This window comes from Polypterus senegalus, chromosome 15, assembly GCF_016835505.1.
Source record: "Polypterus senegalus isolate Bchr_013 chromosome 15, ASM1683550v1, whole genome shotgun sequence".
In the NCBI taxonomy this organism is placed as follows: domain Eukaryota; kingdom Metazoa; phylum Chordata; class Cladistia; order Polypteriformes; family Polypteridae; genus Polypterus; species Polypterus senegalus.
In genome coordinates this window covers 103447316-103469704 of record NC_053168.1, presented here as the reverse complement: position 1 = coordinate 103469704, position 22389 = coordinate 103447316, and the positions used below count along the sequence as shown (strand labels likewise).

At 40.3% G+C, this 22389-nt stretch overlaps 1 protein-coding gene across 1 annotated transcript in view; it reads right to left on the bottom strand.

The window, feature by feature from the left end:
• The window catches only part of tsnare1 (T-SNARE Domain Containing 1), a 935796-nt gene that overhangs the window by 64425 nt on the left and 848982 nt on the right, over positions 1 to 22389 (bottom strand). The gene's annotated exons all lie outside the window — the stretch shown is intronic.

The window sequence follows — 22389 nt, the reverse complement described above, 5'->3', positions numbered from 1 at the left end:
AGCCTTATTATCTGTTTTAGGGGTAATGGTTTACATCAACAGCTGTTACAACATTTCCACACTGGTATTCTTGACTTCACAGGAAATAGAACTATTTTTTGATTGTGTCAGACCACCAGGTGTCAGCAGCTCCCTGTTCAGTCTGATTTATTGTGGATTCTAAAATTAGAGAAAGACAAACTTTTCAGGCTTCATCCTTTCCTCACGCTGGATGATGACAGTGCCATGTGTCCCTGTCATGGTGTGCCCCATTTTGTGATGGCTGGTTGATACCGTACACATTGAAAATGACACCAAAAACTCAGTTTAGAAATGACTCACCTGAGGCCTGACTGACTTGCTTCTTTGCCAACATTTTTTTTCAACTCACTTTTAATATTTTGCAGAAAATGCAATAACTCTTGGTAATTCAATCATCTTCAGCAATAACGTGAGCACATTTTAGATGTTGCTCAGAACAATAATTTATTTTGAGAGTAAACATGCTATTAGGTGTTACAGTATCAATAGAAAATAAATACGCAATTAGAAGCACATTATTTCAATATCGCCTGCAAGTTTCTTGTTTATCTTATTACAGTCACAATATCATTCTGAAAAACAACTCATTTACTCAACAGAGAATGTAATAAGTATAAGAGTTACACTCTTAGTAGTAATATTACATTTTTTTCTTACACATCCATTTAAAAATCACATTCTCTGACCCACTTAGTTTAGTTCCTCATTTGATACATACTATAAAGTATGTGTAAAAATGCATAAAAGGAATTGTTAACCTCCTTGGAAATTTTCACTCTTTATTGTTATACAACCTTCAATCAAACAGGATTAATTAGGACTTTTTGACACTAATCCAGAGAAAATGACTCTTTAACACTAGAATCCCTGAAGCGTACTAAAAAGCTCGTAATCTCGGACCACCTTAAATTCCTTCGCACATCTCCTCATCAGTGTCTTTTGTTTTGCAAATGTGTCGATCAGCACAAGCTACAAGCAGCTTGCTATCCCATGTCCCCACTGCCGCAGCTCAACTTGGACAAAAAGTTCTCCCAGCTCAAGTCTCTTTATCTCTGTGTGAGGTACCTGGAGTTGTATAAGGTAAAAATTTTTTTGTTATTTTAGAACGCATGCATTTCATGTGTGTTCTATGTCTACAATGATCTGTGTAAGTGTAAGATGAAAGGAAATATGAGGCAAGAAATGCTGAACACAAACCTAAAACAAACTTTTTCCATGTTATACTAATAATGACATGAAGTGTATAATGTGCCAGCTTCTGTAGCCGAGGATCGGAGGGCTTTCCCTTAAAGATAGGGTGAGAAGCTCAGTCATCCGGGAGGGGCTCAGAGTAGGGCCGCTGCTCCTCCACATCGAGAGTAGTCAGATGAGGTGGTTCGGGCATATGATCAGGATGCCTCCTGGACGCCTCCCTGGTGAGGTGTTCCGAGCACGTCCAACCCGATGGTGTCCCCGGGGAAGACCCAGAACATGCTGGAGGGACAATGTCTCCCGGCTAGCCTGGGAACGCCTCAGGATTCTCCTGAAAGAGCTAGAAGAAGTGGCTGGGGAGAGGGAAGTCTGGGCATTTCTGCTCAAGCTGCTGCCTCCGCGACCCGACCTCGGATAAGCGGAACAGGATGGATGGATGGTGTAATGTGTGAAGACTTGGGTCCAAATATCAAATAAACATGTGTGCTTTTATTAAAGAAGTAATCAAAGTAAAAAAAAAAAATCATTCAATTTACATGTTGATGTCAATAAGTTACAAACCCAAGCTCAAATGTCAATCAACATAAAGTTGATATATCTTCTTGGATGGTGCAGAGGTCAGAACCACTGCCTTAAAACCAAAAGATTCCAGGTACAAGTCTGGGCACTCTCCTTTTTGAGTAGTGCACTGCTATTATTATCACTATAATATAATAAAAACATACATTTGATTTGAGTTTGTAACACCCGGTGTAAATTTTGGCTACTTGTAAAAGTTAGAGCTTTTTTTTATTATTCAGTTTTATTCTCTCAGTGATGTTCATGTGGTACAACAAACTTGCCTCTCCCTCTCTGAGTTTATGGTGTTTATCTCCATTCTTTTCACAAGAGCAGCGATTACCACAGTTGGTGTGGCTGATGCTTTCTCAGAACTATTTATTGTACCGGCAATCAAAGATACAATGTCACCTGACACCTATCAAACTATCATGTGACATTTGCGCTTTGACAACAAAGACACCCATGCAGAACGTGTGAAAAATGACAGATTTGCTGCGATTTTGGATATCTTGCAACGTTTTGTTGAGAACTGTGTTTCGAGTTACAACTCAGAGTAAAGTTTTGCTACCTGTAAAAGATATCGCTGAAGGGGTATAAGCAGACACACAAACGCTGGGTGTAAGCCAAACAATGCACATGGTTATGGCAGCATCATGCTCTGGAGATGCTTCTCCATATCAGAGTTGGGAAGGCTTGTGATGGTAGAAAGCAAAAGGAATGAAGAAAAAAAATACTGAAGAAAAACCTGATACAGTCTGGGGGAATATTTGTTTTCCAAGAAGACAACCACCCCATGCATAAAGCCAAAGCTAGAGAGGAATGATCTAAAAGCAACAATGTTAACATTCTGGAAGAGATGGCTGCATATAGTTTTAATCTGAAAATTAGTTAATTTTATTATATTACAAGTACTTAGGCTAATCCCTACCCAGCAGTGTCAGATGCAATGCAGAAGCCAAAAATCAAATCTACAATCACTCTACCATTCATCCATTGCTCATTTAATCTAAATTTAGGGCTGTGAAGGACCTGAGCTTATCCAGGCAGCATCACAGGATTGATGATAGGCCATTTAAAGAGCAAAACAACTTGCTCTGGTTCAACAAAGTCCATTTTTGTGTCACCAAACTTTCTAACTCCACACCTCTTTGGAATGAGGGAGCAAAACTACAGAAGAAAGAAGAAAATCAACATAGGCACAGGGGATTGTGAAAATTTAACATAGATAGTGATCAGGATAGGAATCAAACTAAAATGTTGGCCATCATGCCAATCTGCAGTAACAATTGTCCTTAACTGGCAGAAGGTATGATATAATAAGTGTTTATTGCATTATCAGACATCATTTTCTTTTAGAAAAGTGCAATGACATCAAGGCAGGTTCTCATTCTGAATTTGGAAAAGCACACTTCCAAATATGAAGAGACCCTCCTTGGACATTTCATCTTTTCTTAGACTTCTTATGATTTTGTACTGTGTTGGCCTCTGGACACTTTGTGGGCTGCTTTATCCATTCCTGTCACTCTCATGCCCCTGCTGCTTTGTTTCTAAAATGCTGAGATTATTGGTGGGATGATTGGGTGAGGGGCATGTAAGTAGTTAAGCAAAAGACCCAAATTCATCCTTAAATCTTCTTTTACTTATGCAATATACTTTTGTCTCAACTTTGCCTACATTTGCTTTTACATTTAAATGATTCTTTCTGAAATGACAATTTGCAGATCTCTTTGAGAGCACATTCATTGTGCAGGGTTTAAATAAAATAATGATTGACTAAGGCAATCCTTCCTAAGTGAGCCACAAGCATTCTTCAGTCTTTGGATGGTGATATTATGGGGCTTTAGTTTCAGAGCCTCAGTAAAAAGCTGGAATAGGATTCCCCTTAAAATGATATTTGACCGGAGTTTTTAAATGTAAAATCGTTGAAAAAATTATAACAATGAACTTCACACAAATAACATAATAGCGGTCTTTCAGCACAGAAAGCCCCAGCATTAATACTGAAAATCTATTTGGTAAGTGGAAAAAAGCAAAAGGTAACTTAGTAGGGAGCTAAAACTTAATAAAAGTGTGATAATGCATCTTGTGAAGCGGTGCTTATTTGCCATCTCAAGGAACTACAGCCGTCAGTCTTATGTGGTGCTGGATCATAAAAACTGAAGAATAAGCCAGAAATACTGATTCTAAAGCAGGGGTCCCCATCTCCAGTCCTGGAGGACCACCGTGGCTGCAGGTTTTCATTCTAACCCTTTTCTTAATGAATGACCTGTTTTTACTGCTAATTTACTTCTTTTGAACTAAATTTAATTGACTTGCTCTTGAAGACTCAGACCCCTTGATTGTTTCTTTTTCCTTAATTAGCAGCCAAACAATAATGAGATACAAAATGCACCAAAACAACTGGTGTCCATCACACAATATCTGAAAATAAAGAAAGGTGAATGTCTCAGGAATGCTGATCTGCTCAGATCCACAAAACATTTTAAAAGAGTTCTTAGAAAAGAAAAAAAAAATCAACAATTTCAGAAATGTCTGCTAATGCACCACAAGAGCAGCACAAAGCCATGGAAATAAAGAACAGGTTTGATTAACAACAAGAATCAGCATTTCATTAAGCAGCTGGTTGGAGTGAAATTGGTTGGAGTTTGATGCCCTCACTTAGTTGGTCTTCTGTTGGCTCACTCACGTCACATTTCATTTCTGTTTGGGTGCCTTTAAGGAAAGAAATGACTCAATTCAAAGGAACAATGAAGAAATTCAGGGAAACAAATCTTAGAAAAGAAACTCAATTAACATGAATTCACAAGAGGTTAACTGGCAGCACAAACAGGGAAAAACCTGTAGCCACGGTGGTCGTCCAGTACCGGAATTGGTGACCCCTATTCTAACGCACAAAATAGGCCTGGCCTTAAATCTTTAGCCTGCTTTGGAAGTCTCAAAATATTAAAGTGTATAAATCCTAGAAGAGAGACGGGAATTGTGAAACTCCTGGCCTAAACACAAAAAACAATGACCTATTAAATAGCATGTAATAACAAAGAAAAGGGGCAAAACACAAAAAATTGCCTCAAAAGAGGTAACTTAAAAGGTGCCAAATAAAAAATCCATAATCCAAGGCTAAAAACCTACACTGCCAGAGAAAGGGGAATGACAGAATTTTAGAGAAAAAAGATCAGATGATGAATTGAAGCCAATGAACAGGCATGATCTGCACCTATAAAACCAAACAATTGATGTATCAAAGACAGAACAAAATCCAAATTTGTAGTCAAGTACATTATGAATAACAGTCTAAAGCCAGGAAGTCAAAGAAAGTGTGAATTGTTTTGACTAATCCAAAATCTTGGACAACCAGGAACTGCACAAAGTTGACCTTTACACTTTGACTCAGTGATAAATTTACTGACAAGACCACCATTACCAGTCTCATTAGAACAACAATGAGTCTTCATACCATCAGGAGATTAACAATCTGGCTGACTGGTATCATATCAACAAGCTCACCTTGAAAACCAACAAAACTAAAGAAATGATTCTGGATTGCAAAAAGGGAATAGTAAACCACTCAGCAGTCTTCATTGATGTGGCAGTAGTAGAGAGTGGGCAGTTTCAAATTTCTTGGTCTGCACACTTCAGAGAATCTAAACTGGACACAAAACGTCACTGTCATTGTCAAAAAACACAGATGTTTCAGGAAATGTGAAATGCAGAGGCAAATATCGGTGAGCTTCTACCGCAGCACTATTAATAGTGAACTGACAGGTGTGATCATAGTCTGGCACCAAAGCCCCAAGCCCAGGAGCTGAGATAACTACAAAGGGTGGTGAAGCAGATACAGTGTACCAGTGCTTCAATTCCTCCCACAATGCCATTCATATATAGAAAATGCTGCAAAAATAAGACTGACGCAATTCTGTGTGACCCTACTGAGGTCAGGCTATAGGTGAGCTAGCACCTCTTGGTTTAAGAACAGTTTTAACCCCTCTGCAGTCTGTCTTGTCAATAATGTGTGCCACAGTTAGAATAAGTAAACTATACATTAAACATCCATCCACATACTATCTAGTTATCTAAGTGTTCTTTACTGTACTGTCTTGCATTCATGTATTCCTATTGGATTTCTACAAGTAAACAACCTTGAATCTCAACGTTATGCTCCATGCACTTCTGGATAACCTTATCTACCAATGCCATAGAAACGATAAGCAAATGACCACAAAACTGTGGGCAAAAAACAATGGCATCATGACGTAATTAATTTAAACTACTTCAAAATGAAAAAGAAACTAAAATGTAATAGTAGAAATTAGGCCTGGGAAAGTTAATATTGTTACATCCAGGACCGACAACGAAGCAATCACATCAGGCAGTGCTTTGGTCAGGGCAGCATTTTCATGCAATTATTTTTTAACATTACAAAACAATAATTAAGTTAAATATGAACCTAAAGAATTACATACACATCCAGCACCATATTTTTTATACTACCTTTAAATGTTGAGAAATAAAATTTTATTTAAAAGTTTCAAATTACACGTTTCACAATGCCTTGCCACATGTCAGTACTTGGTACTGGTATTCATTTCCTTGATTTATACATACCAACATAGGTGCAGGAATGGGGTTATGGTAGTCCTGGAGCAATACTAAAGAAATGTGGCAAAGGTAAAAATTACAATCTCTGTTTTCTTCTTCATGTCATGTTTCTTTATGAAGAATGAAACAATGTCATATCATACATGTGCAAAATATGTTTTCTCTAAGTGGCACTGAAAACAAAATAAGTATCTACACCTCTGTATTTAACCCAAAACCCAAAGTGCTGACTGCCCTAATATAATGACAAAATTCAACAAAACGGAAGTGCAATAATTATCCCTACCCATGATTCATGTCTGCAGTATCTTTGCTAATTTATGCAAAGAAATCAACCTTAACTATCCAAGTAATGCATGGTGCCATTTTTAAAGTGAAATAGCAACTATGGAGTGTGCCATGAGGAAAGGTGTAGGTAGAGTACAGTTTTCTGTACATATCACATCACATCACATCACAATTCTACCAACCATAGAAGAATTAAACCTCCTAGACATGCTTAAATTTTCTTAAGGGGTGAGAATATCTGAGATGGCAGGAAAAAAAAACAAAGCAGCTTGGAGATTGGCGTTTTCAGACGCGGTACTTGGTAAACACTTTGGATGCATTTTCCCAGCTGCTTTCTCCCTTTATCAGCTCATACAGGTGGTCCAATATGGTACACCTGGGTAGCTCTCATTATGCACACGTTGAAAAACACTTGTTTAGGGGTTTTGGTCTCGTCCGATGCGAGAGATGGACGTCTGAAGTGGAGCTCCGCTAGCAGTGGTGTTATTTTTCATATTATTTGCTTATTATCCTGAGATATCCTGTATTTATTCAACCCGAGAGGGACTGCTACAGTATATGTAAGCACATATAAACATGGCCAACAAGAAGGGGGGTTCGAAAGAATCGAAAACTAAAGCTACATCCAAGCTGCAATCAGCAAGCCCCAGTTCAAGACACGGCCTTTCAGATGGGCGAAAGCACAGACTTCTCGGGACCATGGTCCGCACTTCGTCGCCGGCTGAGAGCGAAAAGGGGAGCGAAGGTGCGATCGTGAGTGCAGATCTGTAGAAGATTACCTGAAACTGGAAAGGGCCGTGAAGTCTGCGGCTTCAATTACGCAATTACGCGAGCCTGGAGCAGCGGGGACACCGGCTACAGCAAAGTCTGCTGCTTCATCTATGGTACAAGAAGGCACAATTGAACTATCTGAACTGAAGGTGTTGCTCGCTGAGCTCACGCAAGATATAAAGAAAAGCGAGAAGGCTAATGAAAAAGCAACGGCAAAGGCACTTGAGAGACTGAAACAGGAATTGAAACAGGCCAATGAATGGCTGCGACAGGAATTCCAACAGGCAAATGAAAGGCTGCGTCAAGAGGTGCAACTTCAGCTTCGACAGGTGCTGGGTAAAATTGAAGAGCGCATTCAGGAAAACTCTGTTAAACTGAGCACGCTTACTGATCAATTGGAGGATTTCAAGGAGACATTCACGAATCGGATTGAAATGGCCGAACATTTAGCTACCAGTGCCGAGGAAAGAGCAGTAAATGTCAGCTCCGAATGCAAAAAACTCGGAGAAAAACTTGGAGACAGACTGGCTGCTTTAGAAGATGGGAGTAGAAGGTATAACGTCAGAATTGAAGGTCTGCCGGAGAATCGAGAAAGTTCAAACCCTGTGAAATTCGCAGCTGAACTTTTTTCTAAAATAATCGGGGACGACTTTAAAGCAGAATCTGAGATAGCAGCGGCTTACCGCGTACGCGGTTCAAACACCGTCAGACCCCGACCAAGATTTTTTATAGTTCGTTTTGAACGATTATCATTTAAGCTAGAGGTGATGGCACTCCTCAGAAACAAGGAAGATGTTATATATGAAAATAACCATATTCGTATCTTCCCGGACTTCTCTCCAGCAACAGCTACTAAACGCGCAGCCTTCTATTATATTAAACAGCGGCTACGGCAAGCCAGCGTCAAATACTGTGCTGTTTCTCTGATACTATCGGATAAGAATTTCTTTGTACTATGCTAACATACTCTTGTGACAAACTCCTTCATAGTAAACAGTTTAATCAGAGCAAATGACTAGACTGGAATGTCCTAAAAGATAACTGGCATTGTGTTTTTACGTCTCTCATGGAGGCGACACCATCCAGATACATTTACTTCACAGAGCCTCACAGCTCAAGACAAGGAGGAGGAGGAGTTGCAGTAATTGTTAGAAAAGAACTAAATTAAAAAAAAATCCCAATTGACTGCCGATTGTCTTTCAAGCGTACGACTCTTAAGCTAATAACAAAATCTGGTCCTGTCTTACTGATAGTTCTCTATCGTCTCCCAAAATACAATGCGTCTTTTTTTATCTGATCTGACTGAGTTATTAACCCACTTAATTTCCCTTTACAGAGTCATTCTTCTTGATGATTTCAACATCCATAATGACATTACTAAATGTAAGCTGAGAAATGAATTTCTATCCTTAATGGACTGTTTTGACTTGGTGCAACATGTTGATTTTCCTACTCACTCTGGTGGTCATATTGATCTGTACATCTGGCTTATCTGTTGGAAACACCAATAGCAGTTATTTGGGCCTTTTCAATCATAAAGCAGTACTTTTCATGGTCTCATTACCACTCTTACCTGTAAACGTCAAACTTGATTCAGAAACCTTAAAAATATCTGTCTTATCCTTGCTAGTGTTTTCTCAGATCTTCTTCTGCTTTCATCTACTCCATCTACACTTGACAGTCTTGTTGATGGGGGAAGTATATTTCTGTATCAGTGACCTTTTCTATCTCCGTGCTCCTGTTTGCCCACTAAGGTCCTCTGATTCTGGCAGTCTTGTTGTGCCCCACATTAACCTGCACTCTATGGGTGAAGTGGCCTTCAGCTGTATAGCACCCACACTTTGGAAATGAGATTAATGAGATCAGCTGACTCCATTCATTCTTTTAAAAAACAACTAAAAAACTCCCCTGTTTAGGAAGGCTTTTAACTTAACCTGATATTATGCCTCATCTTTCAGTCTTCCTCTTTGTCCAGATGGTCAGTATAGTTTGTGTGTGTGTGGCATATCACAAATGATGTTGTTTGCTAGGCTTTCTTTTAGTATTGAATGTATGTTACTTTGATTTATTGTCTTTTATTTTATTTAATGCCTTTGCATATCTAGCATATATCTGTTATAGTGTTCTATTCAGGAAACATCTGTATCCAATGTTACACATACCTTCTCTTTCTTTATGAGACTCTGTGAAGCACCTTGAGCATGGCAAAGGCACTATATAAATAAAATATTATTATTCCAGGAAAAACGCTCATAAGATCTAAACTTTCCCTGTCTCTGATATTCAGACATTTATACAACTAGACTCTTGCTTCTGCCATCACAGACAGAATATCTAAATATATGCCGTGTTCAAGAATGGCGCTTCTAAACCATGTTAGAAGTGACGGACTGCATTTAGAGATGGCACTTCAAAACCATACCAGTAGCAGCAGCATTGTACCATCCACCTAAACAAATTTGACATTCTGAATTAACATTGAACAGAATCTTCTAAAGATTACAGGGGGCTAAGTAAAAATCCTGAAAACAATGCCTCTTTTTACCATTTTTACTTAGAATATATGTTTACCCCTGCGGTGGGCTGGCGCCCTGACCGGGGTTTGTTTCCTGCCTTGCACACTGTGTTGGCTGGGATTGGCTCCAGCAGACCCTTGTGACCCTGTAGTTAGGATATAGCGGGTTGGATAATGGATGGATGGATATATGTTTACTTGACAGAGAACTGTTTCTTTTAAATATTCATTTCAAACTTATCCTTAAAAGATAAATATTAAAAATAGATATCACAAATACATAACAGAAAAAGAACATTAACACAACTATGTTTCAGAAAATAAGTGCACTTTGTTTGGTTCTTATCTCAGTTCATTTCTACTTTGCCTATTTGAATTTCTGAGCATTTTTAAATCCCCACTACACCTCTCACCAGATTGCCATTCCCTCCAGCACTGATGCCAGTGGACATTGTGTATCAACATGCCGTCTGGAACGACTGGCTCTTAGTGGTCCATGACTTTCCACACTGACAGGATCCCTGTTTTTGCTCCCTCTGTCCTGGGGGTCTTGTATGGGACACTGGCCTTACTTATGTCAACATCTAGATAGCCAGATAACCCCTCACAAGAAGAACTTTTTCCCTGATACACTGGAGTGTAACACCACATTATTCTTCAAACTTCTGTTGCTTATGTTACTCCTCACTGATTACTGCTGTCATTAAAAGGTTGAATTCTTTTTTGAAAAACAGAGTCTGTTTAGATCACAGCCATAATTATTTACATGATAAAGGGCTTTCTGGGCCATTGCCAAGAAGCCTTTTCTCTCTCACTTTACTTCTTACTCCCCCTCATCATACCCAAGAGACTGGCAAGACTGTGCCCCAGCTACGGGAATGAGGTGATTCAGCGTGGCCACTGTGATTCACTTCAGGTGGGAGCTCTTCAGGCACACACAAACACTCAGGGTCTCTTCCCACGGCTGGGTGTCTGTGCCAAAGTGGCGTCAGCAGGATGATTCTGCCACTGGAGAGGCGATGAATTCTGATGCCCACTAACTCATTTAATCAGAGGACTATAAGCCAGACTGAGCCATTACTCACTGCAGAGGGGTCAGATTTACACCGAACTCTCATCACAGTTTTATCAGGCACCTTCTTAACCTAAGATTTTGGCAGAGTATTGTATTTATGTAATGAAAGGAAAGTGAGGGTCTGAATTAATAAAACAGAGAAGCTGACAACAGAAGCAACACCTTTGCCTTATTTACTTTGCCTGATATGACATTCAAATGGTGCCCAAGGGAGAAAAGTCATGCAACAGACTGAAGTTCACTCAGCTGGTATATGTGTTCTTGAGAGCATGAGAGGAGCACTGCAATCAGTGCCCAAGAAGGTGAGATGAGGCAATAGTTTCAGGCAGTAATTGGTTGTATCCTTCATACACTTGATTTGGCACCTCACCCTGAAAACAATGCAGGTGACACATGGGTGTCTCTCCGTACCCTAAATATATTAAGATGCAGCTCAATGACAGTAGCCCTTCCTTAGCTCCACCCAGTTTAACAGATGCCAGTCATTATGCCATTTGCTGCTGCTTTTGGCACATGTAATGATACGTCATCAGTTATATATGGAATATGAATGGACCGCACCCCTCTTGTGTTGGCAAATAGGTGGTTATCTGTCTTAAACACCTTTCTTGAATTCTGTCAATGGCCATTCTTTCATCCTATGGTGACAGCATTTTAAAAAATTTATGATGACCTGTAATGAAAAGCCTCATCTTTCTATTTCTCTCTGTTTTTGCTCAAATTGCTCCTTCCTTTACAACACTCATCCTCTCTCTTCCATCCAGGTGATTACACATTCTCTCTTTTTTTGTTGCATAGAAATGGTGCTATAAAAATATAATGTTTTTTCCTTCCTTCCTTCCTTCCTTCCTGCAGCCTATCACCCCCACCTCAGACATTTGACCTGATGAGTAGTGATTTTGCCAACTCTCACATTCTCTCACTTGTCTCCCCCATGCTCCCCACCTCCTGTCTCTTTCTTGCTTTAGTCTTCCACAACCCCACCACCCCCTGTTTGCTCTTTACAGTGGATTTCAATAAGAACTATTGAGAAGCAGAAGACTGAGTGGGAAGGCAGCAGAGGAGAGCGGAAGAGCCAAACACTGCCTGAAAGAGCAGATGAGACAAGCACAAGTCACTTTCAGTCTAAAGTGAATTCCATTGCATTTAGCAAAAGGTAACAACAGAAGGTGAGAAAACAAAAGCTCTGCTGTTCAAAAAACATCAGGTAGACCTTCACCAACTCACCTCTGCTCCTCTGAATTTGATCAACACAGCCTGGCTGAAGTCTCATTAACTCCTCAACTATCATTCTGTATAGCACCTTTTCTTACCAAACATTACCAGCCCGACATTAATTCTCAACTTAATCTTTTGCAAGATACATGTGTTTCACTCAGGAGCAATAGGGATCACAAAGCAGTGCTGCCTCATCTATGAATTTGACAGATGTAGCACAGGTCATTGCTGAAAGTTTACCCGAAAAGTCATCAGAAGTTAAAATTTCTCGAAAGAACTGACATAACTTTTCACTTGCAGGACAGGGAAAGCCTCGAGCTGGAATAAAAGGAAAGCCTTATACTGTAAATATTATATTGTTTTATTATATTAATTGTAAGAAGAGCGCTATATAGCGCCCAACCCGACACAGATTGGACACGGAGGCATGTATAAAAATAAACCAAACTTTTATTTTCTTCAGCTGGAGGGCACGTCTTCCCCGTAATCCCTCCAGCTACAACACAGTCCCAAGCACAGTAATCACCACAAAACACTCTCTTCTTTTGACACCACCACTCCTCCCAGGCAACCTTGTCTTCCTCCACCCGACTCCGGCCACTGAGTGGTGGTCACTGGCTCCTCTTATAGTTCACCCAGAAGTGCTCCAGGTGCTTGATCACCGATTTCCAGCTGCACTTCAGGGTAAGATGAACTTCCTGCCCACACAGGCTCAGGAGTCCCAAATGCAGCGCCCCCTGGTAGTGCGGGACCCAACAGGGCTGTACCCAACTCCAATTCCTATGGAGCCCTGTGGGAAACCGAGGCACCACTCCAACCCAGGGGGAAGGCCATCTAGCATCCAGGGGGAGGTATTGCAATGTCCAGGGATGCTTCCCCTGAATATAGTGTGCAGGGGCGTCCCAGCTGGGTATGAACACCAGCCACCTGCCACAATATATATAGTAACACTAGATGGCGCTATACCAGCGCTTAACCTGACACACAGACACTGACAACACATCTTTAAAAAACCAAAAAGTTTTTGCCTTCTTGTACAGTGCCCTTGGCACCTCCACCACAATAAACAAATACACAAAATAATATTCAAATCTCTCCTCTACACCCCCAGCAAGCTCTGTCCACTACCACCCAACTCCGCCTTGCTTGCTGGGTTCCCATCAGTCCTTTAAATAGTCTTTGACCCAGAAGTGCTTCTGTCCTTCTGACCATGTGACTAGGTGGTACTTCTGGGTCTAACGAAGAACTGAGATTTTCTTCAGGCCGGAAGTACTTCGGGGCTTCCATCCTCGTGACTATCTCGTACTTCCAGGCTATAAGGAAAGAATATGTCCCTAGGTCCTTTGACAGTTCCTCCTGGTGGCACCCATGGCACCCAACAGAGCTGAGAACTTGAAGTTCAAGTTCCAGGATGCCCTGCGGGTGATACTAGCCATGTGCGCCCAACTATGTTGCGCGTGTTAAAGTTGTCAGTGAAGGGCTCCCTGTTTAAACGCAGCTGCCAGTAGTGAACTGGGCCCTTCGTCGCACAGCATTATGATTTTTTATAAGGGAAGCAGAATTACAAAAGAAGACCCTTTGATATTGATTCGATAGGAATGGCCTGCTCGGAATCACTGTCTGAATCGTAATTATGTGGTGGTGTGGCAGCATTTCTGCTTTTCTCTGTTCACAGTCCGTCTCATTTTCACAACGCTGTCATTTCCTCTCACAATGTCTTCTCCACCTTTCTCCAATCTCGCAGGTTGCTTTGTGGCAATCCAAAGAGTAAGGCAATATACACGGAGCAATGGTTATAAAAGGGGGACACATAGGTATCCAGGCTCTTTAAAGTATAAATAGGGATCAATTCACTGACATGTGAGCAAGCCATGGTACAACTGTGAGACGCGCAGCGCTCGCTGGCTACAACGTAACAATAATAATTTCCGGAACGTGCTGTTACGTTGTCATTCATTTTACCCACTGTCTTTCTTTCATTCATATGTTACGTAGGCACGTACCTTTTATCTTCGGCAATCTCATTCTCTAACCAGGCCGTGGGAGCTAAACAGCATAACACTGTCCACCACCCCTTTCGTTATTCCGGCACATTATTGACATCCGTGAGTAACAACAACGTACTAAACTGGAAGGTGGTCTACGCATGCATGGAATTCACGGACAAACAAAAATCAAGATCTAAATGAAGATATCTATAGTTAATTTAAAGCACAACAATTTGTTTAGTTTGAATGTCTGTGTTTTGAGGTGTGACTGGAGTACTACAGTCTTCAGTAGTATACGCCTGGAGGAGATTCTTAATGCAATGCCTATGTTTTAGCTGTCTCTCTACTGCCATCTAGTGCTTCTTCTTCTAATTCATTCACAGACAAACAAAGATCAAGATCCAAATGAAGATTATATATATACTAGCCAAATACTTCGCAGCGGAGAAGTAGTGTGTTAAAGAAGTTATGAAAAAGAAAAGGAAACATTTTAAAAATAACGTAAGATGATTGTTAATGTAATTGTTTTGTCACTGATATGAGTGTTGCTGTCATATATATAGACACAGACACACACACATACACACACACATATATATATACATATACATATATATGCATATATATACATATACATATATATATACACATATATACATATACATATATAGCAAAATACCTGCGCTTTGCAGCGGAGAAGTAGTGTGTTAAAGAAGTAATGAAAATGAACAGGAAACATTTTAATAATAATGTAACATGATTGACAATGTAATTGTTTTGTCATTGTCATGAGTGTTGCTGGCATATATATATATATATATATATATATATATATATATATATATATATTGTGGACGCTGGCCCGGACACACACATACGGACATCGTAAGTTCACCCAACACACATTTATTAACAATATATTTACAGTTTTCGTGCACTCACAAAACCCCAGTGCCTCCAGCACCGATTCCCCCAATGTCCACGCCACACAGTTCCAGTGCCTTTCTCCTGGCCGCCTCTAGTCCTCCCTCCAGCTCCGTCCTCTTCCACCCGACTTCTGCTGATGACTGGAGGGAGGCGGGCCCTTAAATGGGAACCCGGATGGGCTCCAACTGCTTCCCGGCATTCGTCCAGAGCCACACCCCAGTGTGGCGGAAGTGCCGGTTGCGCACCTGGAAGCCGTCCGGGTGTCCCCTGTCATCTTCCCCCCAGCACTTCCTGGTGTGGCGGAAGTGCTGGGCTCCCAGGATATTCAGGCACTGGGGTGCCGCCTGGCGGTGGCCACGGGTCCCTACAGGGCTGGGCTTCCAAGCCCTTCACCCGAGGCCCCCAACATAACCAGGGCCGGGACCACAATATATATACAGTATATATATATATATATATGTATATATATATACATACATATACAGTATATAAAGAAACACATTTACATACACTTATATCTATCTATCTATCTATATGTATATATCTATCTATATATATATATATCCTTTGGGGTGCGAGCAGCTGTTGCTGGGGGTGCCAGAATCCATTGAGGAAGAAAAATTAAAATCATTATTTGTACAAAATCTTAATTTATCTATCCATTCCTAAATAATTAAATGGGCAGGCTATTTCGTATCAGTGCAATACGCTGCTTGTTAAAACGGATGACTCCTAATCTTACGTGCACTTAGTGCTGCGTGGGTATTATGAACTATCGTATTTGTTCAAGTTCTATTTAAATTTTAAATATAAGTAATTTTTATTTGGTCGACAGAAATATGTTTAGTAGGAATGAAAGTTAAATATAATCATCATTGCATACATTTTTCTTCACCATAGAAATGTAAAAACTAAATTCAACTGCCTGATGGGCTCATCAGGCAGTACACACTCACGGCACCCACTCTCGCGAATCGAACCTCAGACGTCAGCACTAAAGGCGAAGCCTCTCATGTTGCGCTAGGGTGTGTATATAATTTTATATATATATATATATATATATATATATATATATATATATATATATATATATATATATATATATATTACTTTTGAGAATGCAACATATAGTTTTGTCCAGGAGGAAAGCAATGTTGCCTCAAATCAATGCCAACCTTTTGTAGGGTGTGTCCCTGAGACTTATTAATTGTCAACTCCATTACAGTATATGGAGAAAAATAGCTTCCAGTTATGACCATTACGCGTAGAATTTCGAAATGAAACCTGCCCAACTTTTGTAAGTAAGCTGTAAGAAATGAGTCTGCCAAATTTCAGCCTTTTACCTACACGGGAACTTACTCCGGTCCTCACCCCCAGGCCGCCAGGAGGAACTTTCCCGACAGCAGGATCGTGCCCCGAGTTCCAGCAGGGCATCATGGACCTTGTAGACTTTATACACAGCCCTGCTGGATACCTTGGGGGCCGCTGGGAGTGGCTGTAGGGGGGCTCGTGAGCTCATATGTGCCCTATAATCCGGGAGTACGTCACGGTCATGTGACAGGAAGAAACGATGTGCTCCCGGGTTGAAGAAAAGGACTGTTTACCCTGACCCGGAAGGAATAAGGAACTGTGGACTGATTAGGCAGGAACACCTCCGGGTCAGGGTGTATAAAAGGACTATGGGCCAGTCCAGACACTGAGCGGAAGTCGGGTGGAAGAAGGACGGAGCTGGAGAGAGGACTGGAGGCAGCCAGGAGAAAGGCATTTGGACTGTGAGGCCTGGACATTGGGGGATTGGTGCTGGAGGCACTGGGTGTGCATGTAAATATTGTACATAGTGTATATAATAAATATGAGTGTGTTGGGTGAAACAATGATGTCCGTCTGTCTGTGTCAGGGCCAAGTTCCACAATATATATATATATATATATATATATATATATACAATGATATCTTGAGATATGAGTTTAATTCGTTCCGTTACCAAGCTCGTAAGTCAAAATGCTCGTATCTCAAATCAATTTTCCCCATTGAAATTAATTGAAATGAGATTAATTCGTGCCAGCCCCCAAAAAACCACCCCAATTTTTTGTTAAATGTTTTCAACATAAGAAACATATATTTATAATGAACAAATATTGTATACAAACAAAATAAAACCTAATACATAAAAGAGAATCTAAAGAAATAAACAGATGTTGGCGAAGCCGATTAGCATATTGTAATGTTTTTTTCTTTCACTTCACTTTTGCTTAACTTAATTTTCTTTTTCACTAGTTTTTTTCTTTTTTGCCACATTTTCGTCACTTTCGTTCGCAGGGTGTTTCAACAGAAACCTGTCCAAGCAGCTTTGTTTAGTCCTCCCCTTTAGAATGTTTCTGAAATGAGTTAGGCAAGTGTCATTAAATAGCGCCGCTGCACGTTCAGTTTCTTTTCAATAAAGTCAAGCGTTATGCAAGTGTCATTAAATAGCGCTGCTGTATGATCAGTTGTAATTTTTTCAGGGTGTTTCTTTTTTTTTAAAGTTCAAAACTTATTCCCACATTGCAAACACTTCCTTTATCTCACTTTAAGAGATAACCTCCTCCGCGATACTGATCTCCTGCAGAATGTCCGTATGTTGCTGTGTCTGTAGTTCCATCAACTCCTCTGTTGTCAGTTTCTTTGGAATGTGCGGGGACAAGCTCTTTGATGGCTCGTATTTTGAATTTTGTCTCGTCACTCAAGACAAAAAATCAACCTAGTGACAGCTAGCATCTCAAAAACCTCGTACAGTGGGGCACTCGTATCTCAAGGTACCACTGTATACTGTATATATATACTGTATTATATATATATATATATATATATATATATATATATATATATATATATATACTAATAAAAGGCAAAGCCCTCACTGACTCACTCACTCACTCACTGACTCATCACTAATTGTCCAACTTCCCGTGTAGGTAAAAGGCTGAAATTTGGCAGGCTCTTTCCTTACAGCTTACTTACAAAAGTTGGGCAGGTTTCATTTCTAAATTCTCCGCGTAATGGTCATAACTGGAACCTATTTTGTCGTCCATATACTATAATAGACTTCTGCTCGATGGCCGTGGGAAGCGGAGTTACGCCTCCCAAGTAATTTAGTGCCTGCCCATATAAGGCCGTCCGTCAGTGGCAATCCAAGAGAAACACTGCCGCTAAATATTCACGGGTGAAGGACTTTGTTTATGCAGAGGAAAATGAGATGGTCAGGGTGGTGTTTGGCACAAACTTGGCGAAACTGCGAGAGAAACTTTTAAGTGCCGGGTCTTAGCTAACATTAAATACAGCCGTGGACATTGCACGAGATGGCACTAGCACAGATGGAAACCTTCGATGCATGTACACTGAGCGGTTCATATGAAATGACGCAGTGCGCAGACAAAAAGCAACAGTTCCAAACAGTGCTGAACAAAAACCGAATTACACAATTGAGAAGGCAGCAAAAAAATATGAAGCGTGTGATACATACAAGCATATTCATAAGTGCAGCTACTGCGAAAACAAAGCACACGGTGGAAAAAGTCAATGTCCCGCTAAAGGAATGTGCATGCAGTGTGTCACGTCTCAGATAAAGAGGAAGACGAACTGTTTATTGATGCAGTAAGAAACGAATCGATGAATGAAACCTCTTATCTTTACAACGATTGACAAACACGGAATGTAACTTGAACACATCCTACAAATACGAACCTGATTGAAAGAAATAATGATAATCAAATCCTTGATGACAGCAACATTCCTAACACTCACAAAACAATTACTGTATATTGACACTCATGTTACATTATTTTTAAAATGTTCCCATTTCTTTTTCATAACTTCTTTAACACACTACGCAGCGGAGAAGTAGTGTGTTAAAGAAGCAATGAAAAAGAAAAGGAAACATTTTGAAAATAACGTAACATGATTGTCAATGTAATTGTTTTGTCACTGTTGTGAGTGATGAGTGTTGTTGTCATATATATATATATATATATATTTACACACACACACATAAACATATATATACATATCTATACATATACACATATATACATACATATATATATCTACATTATATACACATACATATACATACACACATACATACATACACACACATATATACACACAAATACATATATATATATATACATACACACACACACACATATATAAACATATATATACATATACATACATATCTACATATATACACACACAGCTAACAATACGCTGCTTGTTAAAACGGATAACTCCCGCTCGTACGTGCAAGTCTGCGTGGATATTGTGAACTATCACAACTTTGTGATTGTGCACGGGTAAAAACATCCGCTGAAGTGTCAGATTCTTATTTAATTATTCTGCTTTCTGTATCTTCTGCATTGCATTCAGGTTACCATGATGTTTTGTCTCATAGTGCCGTCTTAGATTAAATTCTGTAATTACAGCCACATTAGCTCCACAAATGAGACACACGGGTTCAGTAAACATATACTCAGCCTCCCATCGCTTTTAAAGGCTCTATTTTCAGAATGAACTTTTCTCTCCAGCATCGTGTGAGCTAGCTTCGCAATAACTTGCAGCATCATAAGCTAGACTTGATTAACGCGGTAAGTGTTCGGCAAGGCAGCTGAAGCGCTGCATTATGGGATCTGTAGTTTATTGTGTTACCAGCGCTTCATATACCTGGGCCATTAATAACAATAATACAGTATATAAAATGATCTTGCGGGCCGGATATAATTACACGCCGGGCCAGATGTGGCCCGTGGCCCTTGAGTTTGACAAATATGGACTAAATAGAACTTGAATAGATATATTTTTTGAAATGTGATCGCGCAATTCAGATAGAGTTGACGCACTACAGCCTGCATCCTCCCTCGCTCTTACTTTTTTACCGTTCATCTAATGAATACACTGAGTATGGCTTTACCAAAACAATCATTGATGGCGAATAAAGCATCCATTATTCGAGTACATAGATCGGGATATATATATACATATATATATACCCACGTATCGCAGCGGAGAAGTAGTGTGTTAAAAAAGCTAGAAAAAGAAAAGGGAACATTTTAAAAATAACGTAACATGACTGTCAATATACAGTATTTGTTTTGTGAGTGTTACTGAGTGTTGCTGTCATCAAGGATTTGATTATCATTATTTCTTTCAATCAGGCTCGTATTTGTAGGATGTATTGTGTTCAAGTTACATTCCGTGTTTGTCAATCGCTGTAAAGATGACAGGTTTCTTTCATCGATTCGTTTCTTACTGCATCAATAAACAGCTCGTCTTCTTCTTTATCTGAGACCTGACACACTGCATGCACGGGTTTTTTTTACACTGTCTTCCTTTAGCGGGACATTGACTTTTTCCACCGTGTGCTTTGTTTCCGCAGTAGCTGGATTTATGAATATGCTTATCAGACGCTTCATATTTTTTGCTGCCTTTTCAATTGTGTAATTCGGTTTTGTTCAGCGCTTTTGGAACTGTTGCTTTTATCTGTGCACGCGCCAGTTCACGTGAGCCGCTTCGGTGTACATGCATCGAAGGTTCCCAGCTGTGCTGGTGCCATCTCGCGCTATGTCCGTGGCTGTATTTAATGTTACCTTAGTCCTGGCACTTAAAACTTTCTCTCGCAGTTTCGCTGAGTTTGTGTCAAACACCACCCTGACCATCTCATCTTCCTCTCCATAAACACAGTCCTTCACCCGTGAATATTTAGTGGAATTTGCTATTGATTGCCGCTGACGGACGGCCTTATATGGGCAGGCACTAAATTACAAACGCCAGCGGCAGCCTGTCTATGAACTTAATTTAAAGTGTAGGTTTACATCGTGCTTTGTTTCCGAAGTAGCAGAACTCATGAACATGGTTGTATATGTCACTCGCTCGCTTCTTATTGTTTCACTGCCTTCTCAATTATATAATGCATGTTTTCTTCAGCGCTTTTTGGAGGTCTTCCTGGTTTTCTACGTACTGCGTGATTACGTGGAAGGCGTGATGATGTCACACGAAACTCCGCCCCCACGGCGTTCAAGCTCATCTCCATTACAGAAAATGGAGAAAAACAGCTTCCAGTTATGACCATTACGCATAGAATTTCGATATAAAACCTGCCCAACTTTTGTAAGGAAGCTGTAAGGAATGAACCTGCCAAATTTCAGCCTTCCACCCACACGGGAAGTTGGAGAATTAGTGATGAGTGAATGAGTGAGTGAGTGAGGGCTTTGCCTTTTATTAGTATAGATATATATACCCCGATCTACTGTACATACGCTCAAATAGATAAACCACACGCCGTGGCGCAATGGTAGAGGCTTCGCCTCTAGCGCCGAGGTTCGATTCCCGAGAGGGGGTGCACTGAGTATGCACGCGCACTTCCCGATTCATTTTACCTTTACATCCCCTTGGTTTGAGACGTATGAAAAAATATGCGGTTAACGCAGAAAGACAGATCACCAATTGAAGCTTTATGAATAATGGATACTTTATTCGCCATCAATGATTGTTTTGGTAAAGCCATACTCAGTGTATTCATTAGATGAACGGTAAAAAAGTAAGAGCGAGGGGAGGGTGACTTATTGAGGCACACAGGCAAAACCACAATAGCACGCGGGCTCGATGTACTGTAGTGCGCGTCAACTCGATCTGAATTGCGCGATCACATTCGAAAAAATATATCTTTTCAAGTTCTATTTAGTCCATATGTGTCAAACTCAAGGCCCGCAGGGCCACATCCGGCCCAGCTTGTAATTATATCCGCCCCGAGATCATTTTATATACTGTATTATTGTTATTAATGGCCCGGGGATATGAATCGCTGGTAACACAATAAACTACAGATCCCATAATGCAGCGCTTCAGCTGCCTTGTCGAACACTTACGCGCTAATCAAGTCTAGCTTATGATGCTGCAAGTTATTGCGAAGCTAGCCCACACGATGCAGAAGAGAAAAGTTGATTCTGAAAATAGAGCCTTTAAAAACCGATGGGAGGCTGAGTATATGTTTACTGACATTGCCGGTAAACCCGTGTGTCTCATTTGTGGAGCTAATGTGGCTGTAATTACAGAATTTAATCTAAGACGGCACTATGAGACAAAACATCAGGATAACCTGAAAGACCTGAATGCAATGCAGAAGATACAGAAAGCAGAAGAGTTAAAGAAGAATCTGACACTTCAGCAGACATTTTTCCCCGTACAAAATCACAAAGTGATTT